Source organism: Benincasa hispida, chromosome 12 (assembly GCF_009727055.1).
Source record: "Benincasa hispida cultivar B227 chromosome 12, ASM972705v1, whole genome shotgun sequence".
Lineage (NCBI taxonomy): Eukaryota > Viridiplantae > Streptophyta > Magnoliopsida > Cucurbitales > Cucurbitaceae > Benincasa > Benincasa hispida.
In genome coordinates this window covers 71391285-71406153 of record NC_052360.1, presented here as the reverse complement: position 1 = coordinate 71406153, position 14869 = coordinate 71391285, and positions in this window count along the sequence as shown.

Sequence of the window (14869 nt, the reverse complement as noted above, 5' to 3'; positions counted from 1 at the left end):
TCAACACCGCATTCCAATAAGTAATCGCAAAGTTTTGAATTTTTTTGAACGAACACATTCTCAAAAGTTGAACACAACGTTAAGGAGAATGAATAAAATTTTTTTGAGTAAATGCTTGCCAGATTTAAACTTAGAAAGAGATTTTTGAAGAAGCAGCCAAAGTGGAGGAGAGCATTGCGGCCATGATCAGCGGTATGAGTATTTATATTCTGAGAGACTGGTCATCGCAAAGGAAAGCTGGGGGTGAGTTAAGAATTTCTCGAGTATAACGCATGCTTGAGAACAAGCATGATTCTAAGTTTGAGGGTGTGATGATGGGTAGAAATGCACGTCATCTTAGGCCTTTTATTTAGAATTATGAGGGTTGTTAAGTAAAATATGCAGCGAATATATTAGGAATTCATGAGAAAATGAGTTTACATCGTTCAGCAGTAAGAATCTCAGCTAACCCAGTATTATGCATTATTATGCGTTCAATTATTTATCTTTGTAGTTAACGCAGGAAACGGATGCATATGTGGAAGCTGGGCTATCGCAAAGACGACCGCATGCGGAGAATTTCTCCATCGCAAAGGCGAACGCAAATGTTCAATGCATGGGTGTTGCGGTAATTAACCGCATGCGTCCATTACATAGGAATTGCGATCGTTAAGTGATTGCAGTCATCGCGTAGAAGTTGCGATCATCAAGGGAATGCAGTTATCACAAAATTACGGCTACACGATGATAACCATAATAGTGGGATGAACGCAAGGTTGGTGGAATGGAAACATTAACGCATATTTCGAGAGAATCAAAAGATGATGTTGACATTTCATCTACCATGCCGTTAGTAGCAGAGATTCAGAAAATGACCAACGCGCCGTGAATGTCAGAATCAGAGCAGGTCCATTAATGTTGTCGACAATCAAGCTCTATAAATAGAAGTCGATGAGTAGAATTTCAAATCATCCAAGTTTCTACCTTCGGGTGGATCCTTGTGATCCAGACCAACGCATTAGAAGAAAGCTTGAGAGTTTTTCATCTGCTTCATCCATTCCAAGTGACGACTGGAGCCTTCACTAGAGTTAGATCTCGAGAGAGTCAGCTCCACCACCCTTCTATGGCACCACCGGCAGCCTTGACACACATCTGGTGGAAGTAAGACATTGCTTCCAGCTAGCCTTTTCTATTTCTCTTCTTTTCTTATATTGAATTGTATTACATTTTGACTTAAGGAATTAATACATTTTGTGATCAATGCATTTCTATATTTCCTTCGATTCCATCTCCATCTTCATTTACTTAGCATCCTTAATCATCATTGCATCACTTAGTGAGATTGTTAGAGTAGCAATCTTAATCATTCGACATAGGAATATGAAGCATGTAGCAAACCACTGAGAGGTGTGTGTTCCGTGAGTGTTGTGAGAAAACCTGATTTCCTTAGTGTGAAGCTGTAGCAACGCCTGTCTATAGGCGGACAGAACACTTGTCTATGAGTAAGTCAACAACAACTAACTGCCTGGGAGGGTAAATGGTTGGTCGCATTAAGCAATGTAAGCAAGTATTCACTAGAAATAGGAATAACATTACGTCAGCCAGGTTTATGTGATTACCTTGTCTTATGAGCACATCATTCATCATTTAGGCATACTTGGAAGAGTAGTCTAAAAACCAAATTTAAGACTCGAAAGAGGGGATTGGAACACATGAGCAAGAATGAGGAACTTAAAGATAAGCTCTGTTTGCTATTACACAGCATATGCACCCTACGGATGGGATATTGCATGCGTCCAGAAGTAGGATACGATGGTATACGGTCATCTTGTTTATGCGTGGGAACACATGAGTAGGAATAGAGACTTAGGAATAAGGCCTCTCGACACTGTCGCATATACATCGCATGCATCCGAGAATTAGGCTCAAGTGTGTGTAGCATGATCACATAGCTTGCATTGGCTGAGGTTACCTTTGCGGTCAAGCTTAGGGTTGCGATGAAGACATCCTCACATTTGAACTATTTTTCCATGCATTTACTATGCGTCAACAGTTATCGTGTCTCTACCTCTCATTCATATTCTCATCGCTTAATCTGTTAGTTAGGAGTAGGAGTAGTGCTTAGCTTACAACCCCCATCATTCTTTTATTTATCTGCCGCAAACACATCACCGCATACATTTAGTTACAAGTCCCTGAGTTCGACCTTGGATCACCCGAGAAACTTGCGTTCGCGTTATACTTGGCGTGTGTGCAAGAAAACTTGTGACAGGAACGCATGGTCATCGCATATAAGAGTAATGCATATTTTCATTCCAAGGCATGACCACCGACGCATGATAATAAACGCATAACTTAAGACATGCATTGCAGATTGCATCCACATAATTTTAGTCATCAAGTCTTTGACGGCTAATTTCACATCACCAAGGGTTGATTCCAAGGCTTGAACAATGTGTCGCCACACATTCTCTTGGCTCGAGAAGGGTTTAGTCATAGTAGGACTATGATCTATTTTTCATTAGAGAGATCAGTGGTACTTAAGGAGTTATATGTAACTACAGGGGGAAAACGGTAATCTAGCCTAGCTGTACTTACGAGCGATTTATGAAGAGTCATCGTACTGTTGATTGGTTATATCCAATAGACACAGAAATATATCTGTGTGCGAAGAGTGCAGCTGTCGGTCTTTAGTGGAGTGTCTGACAGTTAACGGATGGTGGATATCGTGATTAAAGAGTTTGGTTAGTTATTCACGTACCGTTGGAGCTTCAAGCTATAAGTCTATAAGGTCCCCTTGGTAGCTTAATGGATTCAAATTGAGAATCTGTTTTTGGGTTAGTTTGAAATGTTTAAATTAACAAAGGGAAATTGATTATATATGATATAATTAAATTAGTTCAATTATATATGATATAATTGATTTGAGGTATTTGATACATTATTTGATTGGAAGAATTAATATAAATATGATTTATATTAAATGCCATAAAAGAGAAAAAGAACTATGGTTTAGATGTTGCATATGATGCAATATTAATACTATAGGTTATAAATATAATATGATAAGTTAGTTATTGTATTTATTTATAATATATTAATTATGAGATAATCAGTTTTCTTTTTCTCCGATAACCAACCTTAGTGGATGGTTTAGACGGTTTATGGGAACCGTGGATAAAAAAGAAAAATATTCTTTTATTGTTCATTCCACGCTACATGAAACATGATTACTTTCGAGAGACTAAACGATCGTGTCGAGTATCATACGATAATTACTCGTTTACTACACGATCGAGTATCAAGTCTATACGATAGACTTCTTCCTTCTGTCGCATACTGGATCCTTTACTCGTTCACCTCCTCATTCCCTCTATTCAAATTCATACAAAGCCCACAACTTCTAGATTCTCACACCGAGAATACCAAGGTAACCTTGTGGTGGTGTCGAGTTTTATTCGAGGATCAAGGATCGAGTTGTACTCGCTGATGATCGAGGATTATCCAGAGGCTCATTGCATTCGTGTTGTTGAACACGTTAGTGATCGATCGAGGGAAATACGTGAAGAAAGGGTTCTTCAAAGGTATTCTTACTCAATCTCTTGTATTTATTTTCGAAGCATGCTGTAATTTATCTTTGTTGCATGATTGTTTTTGAATGATTGTAATTTGAAATGATCCACTTCCGCTCACTGGTTCTCTAATTATAGAGTTCCTTCACTAGGATTGTTGCATCAATTGTTTTTTATATTTTCATGAAAACCTTACAATATACTTACAGCACAACATTATTTTTAAGAAGAATTTCTTTGAACTATTTGAACTATTTGTGGCAACATGTTCTTCACTTGTTCTTACTTTAATTCATGAAGGTTGATAGATATTAGGGGGAGCCTAAGACTTTGTTCATCGAGAAAGATTTCTCAAGCCCTACAAGGAGCCTAAGGTGTTATTCATCAAGAAGGGAGTTCTCAAGACTTAGGGGAGCCTAAAGTTCTCATGTGAAGAGAGTTCACAAATTAAAGGAAAGATATCATCGAGTGAGAGGGAGTCTCGCACACTTAGGGGGAGTCTAAGTGTTTAAACACTAATATTCATATACTTGGCGGAAGTCTAAGTCCTCTAGATGCCTACCTCTGCTGGAACATATGTACTCCTCTAGTCCTCATAGGACTCATACATGAATAACTGATTTTGATCCTACTGTAGTTAAGTATACCCACTACCTCTAGTAAGTCCAGTAGGATCCACAAACTCTGGTGAACGCCGAAGACACCATCTCTCATGAATCCCGAAGGAAATACAACCTATGTGAATCCCAAAGGAAAGCACCACCTTTAGTGAATCTCAAAGGAAACATAATCTCTAGTGAATCCCGAAGGAAAACACCACCTTTAGTGAATCCCGATGGAAACACAACCTCTGGTGGATCCCAAAGGAAACCACCACCTCTAGTGAATTCTGAAGGATACACAACCTCTAGTGGGCATCTAACTGATCAGTGAGGACACTATCACAATCTCAACATCACAAGTATCATAACATGGTTCTAAAACATACATATACATCTTAATATCATAGTTCTATAACATACATATACATCTCAACAGCATGGCTTTATAACATACATGTATGTCTCAACATCCTCAGATCAAATACAATCTCAACATCATGGCTCTATAACATACATATATGTCTCAACATCCTCAGATCAAATACAACCTCATGAAATAAAATATCATCTCATGCTAGCATCCAAGAATCTATATGCGCATTTAATCTTTCATATCCTCATATGAAAACATACATCGATTATGCTATACTATCATTCTGTCATAATTTCAATCTCTCATGCTAGCATACATTTAGTGCCTAGCCCGTGGGCAGTTCCAGTAGTAAGATTACTTACCTCAAATTTAGTCACAAATTAATCCATGTAATTAACCTTCTTACAACTCTTGGACTTTGAATCCACCTTATAACTGAAGGAACTCTTATACGAGAGTACCTCTGAGCGAAAGCGGATTATTCCAAATATAATGTGACAGAATTTCCACATTTACAATCTAACAGACAAGTTATGTAATAAACAACAAATTACCGGTGTGCTTAGAATAATAAATAACAAGAAAAAAAAAAAGAAAACATACCAGTTGAAGAACAATTCTTCACCAAAAACTCGTCATCTTTAAACGAACTGCTGCTATCGCTCTCGTTGGAACGTCTAAGTAATCGTTCACCAAAACTTCGGTCGTCTACTCACAAACAACCTTCACACGAACACCACAACAATGAAGATAACACCACCTTACTTAGAACCCTCAGTATTCTCAGTGTGAAAATCCAAAGTGTGGGCTCTATTGAATTTGGTAACGGGAAAGAGGATATGAAGATCGAATACAACGCCCAAGCAAGTGGGAGAGGGTTGAGTCTATCGTATAGATGGTAACAGGCAGAAATGCACGTTATTACACCGTAAAGTCATAAAACAATGCAGGATTGCGATGGTAAAAATATACAATATTACGTTCAAAAGCATTAAGTTCACTACATTGCGATCGTATGCGTCCATCGTATTAAAACAACTAACTTATGTATTTTTGTGAAGAAAATGCATTGACGCAAGACGGAAATGCGATCCAAAGAAATTAACGTCTGGGCACATTAAGAGATTGTGACCGCAAGGCTATGCAATCATTTGCGCTCGCGAAAATCTGCTCAAGAAGGTCGCCACATAGAGCCGATGCATCTGGGTGAAAGCTTAATAAATCACGATGGGACAGAAAGCTGATGACGATCGATTCCAAATTAAGTTGACAGGCCGTTAACGACATATTGTAGCAAGTACACTCAACTTTTTTGGCGACAATTATTCGGCGCATCAGACATAGAATTAATGCCATCCCATCAGTGCAATCATAAGATAGAAGAAGCTTTTCACCCTGAAGCTCTATAAATACCAAAGGCCATCTTCATAGAAGGAGTTAGTTCGCCCAGTTTTTAGAGTTCACCATTTAGACGATACTTAGCCTTGTTCTTAGTTTTCTTATACTTAGAAGGCGGAAGCGAGAGAAGGGAAAAGATGTCGGAAGATCGTCCTGGTCAGCTCGAGAGAGTGCTAAGGAGCATGGGAAAATAGAGAGAGGGCCGACTCTTGCGAGAGCAAAGAATATCTTTTGAGCAGAGTAGAAAAGAATAGTGTAAAAGCCTTGAGAAGCAAGAGATTGCTACCAAGCTCTTTATTCTTATTCCGCATTGTCATTCTGTACTTCGATTATATACATATATAATGGAACTTTCTTTTCTACATTTGTTCACTCTCTGTAAAATACGCATGAGTAGCTAAAATTGTCGAATATGTTGAGAAGTACTTAGCTAACATTACCTAGGATCTTCATTGCATGCGATCATCTTGTCTTATGTTGCGCCCATCACCCTTTAGAGCTACTCGTGAGAGAGTCTAAAGAAAGAATCTAAGACTTGAGAGAGCTAGGTTAGAATCTAGACTTGAGAGAGCAAGATTAGATCTGCATAAACAAGAGATAGAGACTTAGAGATAAGCTCTGTTTGCCATCATGCATCGCATGTACCCTAGAGATAGGTTAGGATAGTATGCGGTCGCCTTGTGTACGTGTGTGTCATTCGTCATCACATAGACAAGAGCAGAGGCTTAAACGTAGGTCCTATAGACACCATCGCATACATCGCCTGCATTCTAAAAATAGAAGTCGTAGCATTTGCATTGAGAGATGATTTGTTGTTGTATGTATGTAGCATGATCGCATAACATGAACACAATCCTAGGAAGTGTTAGTTAAACCCCTTCTCAACCCGTTCCCCCGTACATATTCATCGCATCTTTCGTATTATTAACTCTTTTCTCAACTCTGCCACATACACTTTATACTGTAAACATCAAACCAACCAACTCTTTGATTTATTTGTTACCACAAAGTGATCTAAAAATTACCATCGCATACTGTTTTCCTTAGTCCCTGAGTTTGACCCTGGGCTTACCAGGCAACTATGTAGGGTTTATACTTGGACCTTGCTAAGAATACTTGCATGCACAACGCATTTTCCACCATCGCATTCTTTATCATTATTTCATCGCATAACAATAGACATCAATAGACAATGCTTGATCGTTTAGAATAAGGTACACGATTGTATAGTAAATAGGTTACGGTTGTATCGACAATCGTTTAGAAAGAGACACGCATGTATATGATCGTGTAGCAACGATGAGCTATCGTGTAGTTTCTTGGTTTGTTATGTGATAGGTTGTATATAACTCGTGAGCAAATTACATGATCTGTTGCAAAATGAAAACAATTTTCATTTTATTCTTCAGTTATGAAAACTTAATGAAGCCTCCCACTATCACACGATTACGGAGAAAATGGCAGTCCAATTATCCCATAATTGTCTGATTAAAATAATAAATATAATCATACCTATAGTTTAATATCACATATAAACCATAGTATTTTCTCCTCCACTAGATATAAATCATATTTATATCCATTTTCCTCCAAATAATGTATCTCATACATAAAGTCAATCATATCATATATAATTAACTAGTTCAATCATATCATATATAATTGAACTCCGTCTTCTCAATTTGAACATTTCAAACTGACCCAAAAACTGATTCTCAACTTGAATCCATTGAGCTACCAAGGGGATCTTATAGACCTATGGCTTGAAGCTCCAACGGTACATGAATATCTTACTAAACTCTTTAGCCACGAGATCCACCATCCATTAACTGGCAGGCATTCCACTAAAGACCGACAACTGAACTCTTCTTTTCACAGATATATTACTATGTCCATCGGATATAACCAATCAAAAGTACGATAACCCTTCACAGATGCTTGTAAGTACAGTTGGGCCAATTTATCGTTTTACTCCTGTAGTTACATCTAACTCCTTAAGTACCACAAATCCCTATAATGAACAATACAACATAGTCCTACTATGTGTGGACACCTCTCGAGTCATGAGAAGGTGTGTGGTGCCACATCGTTTAAAACCTGGGATCAACCCTTAAGGGAGAAATCTATCTACTTGTCCATGCTTCGGGGAAGGAGTGAATTCCATCTTGTGTAACTGAGTTCCCAGCTCCCAAATTAGACGAATCTCCATAGTGGTAGGTTTGAATCAATGACCTGGCCACTCGTACCCATGAAAATAAAAGGACCGCCCTCAAAGGTAGGAATTCCTAACTCACTCAAGATTGAGGTCATGTCACCTATGGTCATCCTAGTGAAGTGAAGTCTCTATCATGAACGACGTTATAACAAGATGTTAACACTTCGTGGTCAGGTCTTATACAAACTCTTTGTATAGGACGTCTTCGCTCGCATGTCCCCACATGAATGATCAGGATTAGACCATCTGTAGCAAGTTACAACACTTGTAACTATTCTACAAAGTGGGCCGCATCCGTAGCATTACTATGATAAGATTTCCCTCCTATATCCATATACTACAAACCATTTTGGTTATCACTTAAGACATGATCCACTTGTATGTCTCCACATATATGCTTAAGTTATACAATGACAACCAGGGATTTTAGTTTATTGGTATGTGGTAAAACAAATAAAACATCCAATGTTCATAGACAATACGTGAAGAAAATATCATACATTATACATCACAAGCATTTGTTCAAAACTGTGTTTACAAACAACAGGACACGAGAGTTTAGGGCATCATCCCCAACAATAACATACATTACAAATATTAATTTAGCACCTCTGGTCCAAAAATAATAAATCCAAAGTTTTAAATCATATTCGAGTCTAAATCCGATTAACCAAATTAAACCAAATGTCCCCAAATTTAACTTATCAAAGTCGTGGCTTGGCCCCAAAACAAATTCCAAAACTCAAACCAAAAGGCCAACTTGAACATAATTTAAGTCCAAAATTAATAACTTCATTTTTTTCATAAGTACTCTTAACCCAAAACACAACCAATCCAACTACTCACCCAAACTTAAAAATTTCTGTCAAAAATTTGTCTCTTCCTCGATGAGCAACGTCCCAAAATCTTCTAAATCTCACTTTTGAAAGTCCAATCATAATGGATTTTAACCAAAATGATTTCAAAACAAAACAACACCCAAAACCTCAAGTAAAACACCTAAAACTAAAATCTGATCCAAAATAGATCTGACGGCAACCACGACAGCTGCAGGGGCTGGGCGGCATCGGACAAATCGAGCGGGCACGAGGGAGGAGATTGGCTGAGAGATGGGGCACGAAGAAAAGGACGGCGAGGCACAGGGCTGCTAGCAAACCGACGAGGCGACGGCTTGGCTCTCGGGTTGGGACGAGTGGCACGACACGTGGTTGGGGGGTTCGTACGGCTGGGCACGCAAGGGTCTCAGCGAGCAAGGGTGGGGGCTCGACGGAAGACGCAGTGGTAGGGAGGTTGAGGTCTTTGTTTGCGTGAAATCAAGAGGGGGGGAAGGCCTACGCGTGAACCGATAGAGGGATCTGTCTCTTATACACATCTAGATGTGTATAAGAGACAGTCGTACGGCTGGGCACGCAAGGGTCTCGACGAGCAAGGGTGGGGGCTCGACGGAAGACGCAGTGGTAGGGAGGTTGAGGTCTTTGTTTGCGTGAAATCAAGAGGGGGGGAAGGCCTACGCGTGAACCGATAGAGGGAGAGGGAAAAAATAAATAAATTATTAATAAAATAAAATAGAGTAAAATAAAATAAAATAATTTTTTTATTTTATTTTATTCTATTCTATTTTATTCCATGTTACTAAATCCTTCTCCTCAACAACTTCCAATTCTAAAAGAATTTAATTAACCCCCTTAAAAATGAAATTAATTGCTGACATTAATTTCAAACATAAATTTCCAACTTTAAATAGTTAAATTCTAGCAGTTACACTTAAAAGTCCAAAATTCCAAAAACGCCCTTAATTAAAGGAAATGACTGAAATTAAATTACTAACAAAATTTGGAGTGTTACATTCTTCCCCACTTACAGAACTTTCGTCCTCGAAAGTTTACTTCTGGAACAGCTCTTGGTACTAGGCCTTCATCTCATCCTCTTGCTCGCAAGTGGCTTCTTTGAACTGATGATTCTACCATAAGACTTTCACAAATGTTATCTCTTTGCGGCGTAACGTCTTTACCTCTTTCGCGAGAATCTGTACAGGCTTCTCCTCATAACTTAAGTTGTCATTCAACTGCAATGGCTCAAAGTCAACTACATGGGACGGATCTGTCACATACTTTCTCAACATCGAAATGTGGAAGACATTATGAGTTGAAGACAGTGCTGGAGGAAATGCCAATCGATAAGCTATGTGTCAAATTCATTCCAATACCTCGAGAGGCCCAACGAATCTCATACTCAGCTTCCCTTTCCTGCCAAACCTCAGGATACCTTTCATAGGTGCCACTTTTTAAGAACACTTTATCACCAGTCTCAAATTCTAGGTCCTTATGTCTCACATCGGCATAGCTCTTCTATCTGTTTTGAGCAGTTTGCATACGAGCCTTGACCTTTTGTATTGCCTCATTCATGGACTGCACCAACTCAGGTCCTAGAAATTTCCTCTCTCCTACCTCATTTCAACACACAGGAGACCTGCAACTCTTCCCTAAAGGGCCTCAAAGGGCGACATCCCAATAGTAGACTGGTAGCTCTTATTATAAACAAATTCCATCACATGCAGGTGAGCATCCCAGCTTTCTGAAAACTCTATGGCACAGGCAAGCAACATATCTTCTAATATCTTATTCAAACGTTCTGTCCACCCATCGGTCTATGGGTGAAAGGCTGTATTGAAATCCAAAGGAGTTCCCAATGTTGTTTGAAGACTCTTCCAGAAGTTAGACGTGAAACGAGGGTCTCTGTCCGACATAATGGACATAGGCACTCCATGCAATATCACCACCTCTTTCATGTATATCTGTGGCCACTTATTTACTGAAAAAGTAGACTTTCCTAGGATGAAATATGCTAATTTAGTAAGTTTGTCTACCACAGAACCCAAATCGTAGTGAAACTCTTTGCTGTTCGTGGAAACCCCACAATAAAGTCATAGACATGTGCTCCCACTTCCATTTTGGCACACTCAAAGGTTGTAACAAGCCTACTAGCTTCTGTCTCGGGATTTTCACTTGCTGGCACACCAAGCACTTGTTGACGAACTTAACAATCTCTCTTTTCATGTCATTCCACCAGTAATAACGCTTCAAGTCCTGGTACATCTTGGTGCTGCCAGGATAAAGCGAAAACAGGGAACTGTGAGCCTCTGACAATAACTCATTCTTAATATCATTATCTGTTGGCACGCACAAACATCCATAATAAAGGAGACCACCTTCCGGTGATATCGAGAATTCACCATCATGGCCTTACTCCACCTTACGAACTCTCTCGTCTAGATAAGGGTCACACTGCTGCGCATCAATAATTCTTTGCCTTAGACTCGGTTGCACTGAAAACTGCACTAACTGTGTCGTGACTTTCCCCACTGCCACTGCAATCTCTGTCCGCTCTAGCTCCTTGCACAAATGACTCTGTCTAGTAATGAGGGCTGCTGAATGGGCTACCTTTCTGCTTAGGGCATCTACCACTACATTTGCCTTCCCTGGGTGAACAAAATTTCACAGTCATAATCCTTCACCAGCTCTAACCACCTTTGTTGTCTCATGTTCAACTCCTTCTGAGTGAAGAAATACTTTAAACTCTTGTGGTCAGTGAAAATCTCCATATAAGTAGTGCCTCCAGATCTTGAGAGCGAAAACCACTGCTGCTAATTCCAAATCATGTGTGGGATAATTCTGTTCATGCTTCTTTAACTGAAGAGAAGCGTAAGCAACTACTTTGCCCTACTGCATCAATACGCATCCCAATCTTTTCTTGGACACGTCACTGTAAATGACAAAACCCCCTGATTCATCTATTATAGTAAGAACTGAAGCTGAAACCAGCCTCTGCTTGAGATCTTAGAAATTACTCTCACAAGCCTCATTCCAAAAGAAATGAGCTCCCTTCCAGGTCAACTGAGTCAATCGGGTGGCTATGCGAGAGAAGTCCTTCACAAATCGCCTGTAGTAGCCCGCTAACCCCAGGAAGCCGCGCACCTCACTGCCTGTGGTTGGACGAGCCCAATTCATAACTGCCTCAATCTTTGCAAGATCCATAAAGACTTCTTCCTTCGATACTACATGCCCTAGAAAGGACACCTGCCTCAACCAAAACTCACATTTAAAGAACTTAGCATACAACTTATTGGCTCTAAATGTCTCCAAAACTTTTTGCAAATGCTCTTTAAACCAAGATATCATCAATAAAAACAATCACAAAGGTGTCGAGGAATTCCTTGAACACCCTATTCATCAGATCTATAATACGGCTAGAGCGTTCGTCAACCAGAACAACATCACTATGAACTCATAATGCCCATATCTCGAATGCAAAGCTATCTTAGGTATGTCACTGTCCTTTATCCTCAGCTGATGGTATCCTGACCGAAGACAATCTTTGAGAACACCGTAGCTCCCTGCAATTGGTCGAACAAGTCATCAATCCTGGGGAATAGATTCTTTATGGTCACTTTATTTAATTCTCTGTAAGCAATGCACAGTCGCAATGATCCATTCTTCTTCTCTACAAAAAGTAATGGTGCACCCAACTGTGACACATTGGATTTTAAGTTCCCTTAACTTTGCTGGTGCCATCCTGTATGGAGCCTTCGAAATGGGAGTTGTGCCTACTCCAATTCAATAGCAAAATCTATCTCCCATTGTGGGGGCAGTCCAGAAAAATTCTCTGGAAAATCTCTTACTACCGACTCTGAAGTCAAGGTGACTTCAGCCTCTTTAATGTCAACTACACTCGCCATAATACCCCAGGCTCCTTGGTCAAACAGTATATTGGCCTTCAATACTGAAATCACTTTGGGTAGGACCATGGTTCCAACCCCTTTAAATTTAAAACTGGCTTCTGTAGGAGGGTTAAAGATGACCTCTTTACGGGAGCAATCTATGCTGGCATGATTAGCAGCTAGGCAATCCATGCCCAGTATCACATCAAAATCACGCATATCTAGAATTATCAAGGTCACATCTAATGCATGATTTTCTATCTCTACCTGACATGCCTTTATCTTTTTAGTAGCTAATATGATTCCTCCTGATGGAGTGGAAATTGACAGGGTAAAGAGCAAAGGTTCTGACTCAGGTTCTGACTCTAACATGGTATGCTTTACAAATATGGAGGATATAAACGAGTGTGAAGAGCCAAAGTGTCAAAAATTAATAACTTAATTTTTTTTTTTCATAAGTACTCTTAACCCAAAAAGATAACCACCCAACTACTCACCCAAACTTAACAATTTATGTCGAAAATTTGTCTCTTCCTCGATGAGCAACGTCCCAAAATCTTATGAATCTTGCTTCTGAAAGTCCAATCATAATGGATTTTAACCAAAATGATTTCAAAACAAAACAACACCCAAAACCTCAAGTAAAACACCTAAAACTAAACTCTTACCCAAAACAGATCTGATGCAACCATGATGGCGGTAGGGGATGGGCGGCGACGGACAAATCGAGCAGCACGATGGAGGAGACCGACTAGGAGACGGCACACGAAGAAAGAGATGGCGAGGCACGGGGCTGCTAGCAAACCAACGAGGTGGCAACTCGGCTCTCGGGCTGGGACGAGCGGCACGACACGTGGTTGGGGGCTTCATACGGCTGGCCAGGCAAGGGTCTCGGTGAGCGAGGGTGGGGGCTTGACGGAAGATGCAGCAGCGCGGGGAGGTTGGGGTCTTTGTTTGCCTGAAATCGAAAAAAGGGGGAAGGGGTATGCCCATGAACTGAGAGGGAGAGAAAAAGAATAAATAAGTAAATTATTAATAAAATAAAATAAAATAAAATATTTATTTTATTTTATTCTATTCGATTTTATTCTATGTTACTAAATCATTCTCTCCAACAACTTCCAATTCAAAAAGAATTTAATTAACCCCCTTAAAAATGAAATTAATTCCTGACATAAATTTACAACTTTAATTAATTAAATTTCAGCAGTTATACTTAAAAGTTCAAAATTTCAAAAACGCCATCAATTAAAGGAAATTACTGAGATTACATTACTAACAAAATTTAGGATGTTAAAATATACATATATGCTTTTGATTAAGATATCATGATTGAATTCTCCACCCCACAAATTATATTTTATATGTATAGCAGAGTGATGTATACATACGAAATGAGAGTGAAAAAGTAAAATACTGACGGGAGTTAACTTGGTAGTTTTACTGTCAGTGAAAGGCAAAAAGAAAAGGTAAATAACACTCATGAAAGTCAACAGACTTTTTATCCATATCATATGGTAGATGTGCTACCAATACCATTGCCTGCTGGTAAAATGTAAAATCATGATTCCATTTGCTTCTTCATTTGATATAACTATAAATAATTGCAATAAAATATTTATTATCTATTTTTAAGGATTAATCTTGAAATTAGATATTCGATTATTTATCTTTATATTATTAAAGATATGTATATATATATATATATATATATATATGTATCAATAGGGGAAAGAAAGTTTTAATTGTGCATGTGAATATATTTGCTTCCTTTTTGGTGTGAGGAGTTTCTCTTCATCAATTCCCATTTATACCAACAATCGCTTTTTGAGGGAACCAAATTTCAACTTATGTCCAAAGAGTGACGTTTAAATTAATAATTAATCCATCTAACATAATTAAGGAAATGGAGAATATTGTATTATTTTCAACCAAATAATAATAATTAGATTAAAAATATCATTTTAGGTCCATAATTTGAAATTTTTTCAATTTTAATCATTATACTTTCGA